This window comes from Aegilops tauschii, chromosome 6, assembly GCF_002575655.3.
Source record: "Aegilops tauschii subsp. strangulata cultivar AL8/78 chromosome 6, Aet v6.0, whole genome shotgun sequence".
Lineage (NCBI taxonomy): Eukaryota > Viridiplantae > Streptophyta > Magnoliopsida > Poales > Poaceae > Aegilops > Aegilops tauschii.
This window is the reverse complement of record NC_053040.3, coordinates 330,167,205-330,169,322: the sequence shown is the minus strand read 5'-3', so window position 1 is coordinate 330,169,322 and position 2,118 is coordinate 330,167,205.

Here is a 2,118-nt window from a genome sequence, read left to right as displayed (position 1 = left end):
CCACACGCGAGTCCCACGCACCTACACAAACAAACAAGAACCTCGCAACCAACGCGATAAAGGGGTTGTCAATCCCTTCACGGTCACTTACGAGAGTGAGATCTGATAGATATGATAGGATAATATTTTTGGTATTTTTATGATAAAGAGTAAATAAAGATGCAAAGTAAAATAAACTGCAATAGAAATAACTAAGTGTGGGAAGATTAATATGATGGAAAATAGACCCGGGGGCCATAGGTTTCACTAGTGGCTTCTCTCAAGAGCATAAGTATTACGGTGGGTAAACAAATTACTGTCGAGAAATTGATAGGATTGAGCATAGTTATGAGAATATCTAGGTATGATCATGTATATAGGCATCACGTCCGCGACAAGTAGACCGAAACGATTCTGCATCTACTACTATTACTCCACACATCGACCGCTATCCAGCATGCATCTAGAGTATTAAGTTCATAAGAACAGAGTAATGCTTTAAGTAAGATGACATGATGTACAGGGATAAACTCATGCAATATGATATAAACCCCATCTTTTTATCCTCGATGGCAACAATACAATACGCCTTGCTGCCCCTGCTGTCACTGGGAAAGGACACCGCAAGATTGAACCCAAAGCTAAGCACTTCTCCCATTGCAAGAAAGATCAATCTAGTAGGCCAAACCAAACTGATAATTCGAAGAGACTTGCAAAGATAACCAATCATACATAAAAGAATTCAGAGAAGATTCAAATATTGTTCATAGATAAACTTGATCATAAACCCACAATTCATCGGTCTCAACAAACACACCGCAAAAGAAGATTACATCGAATAGATCTCCACAAGAATCATGGAGAACTTTGTATTGAGATCCAAAGAAAGAGAATAAGCCATCTAGCTAATAACTATGGACCCGAAGGTCTGAGGTAAACTACTCACACATCATCGGAGGGGCTATGGTGTTGATGTAGAAGCCCTCCGTGATCAATGCCCCCTCCGGCAGGACGTCGGAAAAGGCCCCAAGATGGGATCTCACGGGTATAGAAGGTTGCGGCGGTGGAATTAGGTTTTCGTGGATGCTTCTGTTGGTTTGGGGGTACGTAGGTATATATAGGAGGAAGAAGTACGTCAGTGGAGCAATGTGGGCCCCACGAGGGTGGAGGGCGCGCCCCCCTGCCTCGTGCTCTCCTTGTTGCTTTCTTTACGTGGACTCCAAGTCCTCTGGATCACGTTTGTTCCGAAAATCACGTTCCCGAAGGTTTCATTCCGTTTGGACTTCGTTTGATATTCTTTTTCTGCGAAACTCTGAAATAGGCAAAAAAACAGCAATTTGGCCTGGGCCTCCGATTAATAGGTTAGTCCCAAAAATAATATAAAAGTGTATAATAAAGCCCATTAAACATCCAAAACAGAATATAATATAGCATGGAACAATAAAAAATTATAGATACGTTGGAGACGTATCAATTATGCCATTGATATGAGTAAACATGAGACCTAAGTGTTATTGTGAATATGGTTAATTCATAATCTTTGTTGAAAACTTGAATGCTGGCTTTACATATTTGCAACAACAAGAGCAAACAGAGTTTGTAAAAGTTTTCTTTATCACTTTCAGTTTGTCAACTGAATTGCTTGAGGACAAGCAATGGTTTAGGCATGGGGGAGTTGATACGTCTCCATCGTATCTACTTTTCCAAACACTTTTGCCCTTGTTTTGGACTCTAACTTGCATGCTTTGAATGTAACTAACCCGGACTGACGCTGTTTTCAGCAGAATTGCCATGGTGTTATTTTTGTGCAGAAATAAAAGTTCTCGGAATGACCTGAAACTTCACGGAGAATTTTTTTGGAATATATAAAAAATACTAGCGAAAGAATCAACACCAGGGGCCCACACCCTGTCCACGAGGGTGGAGGGCGCGCCCACCCCCTTGGGGCACGCCCCCTGCCTCATGGACCCCCTGAGGCTCCACCGACCTCAACTCCAACTCTATATATTCACGTTCGGGGAGAAAAAAATCAGAGAGAAGGATTCATTGCGTTTTACGATACGGAGCCGCCGCCAAGCCCTAATCTCTCTCGGGAGGGCTGATCTGGAGTCCGTTCGGGGCTCCGGAGAGGGGAATCCG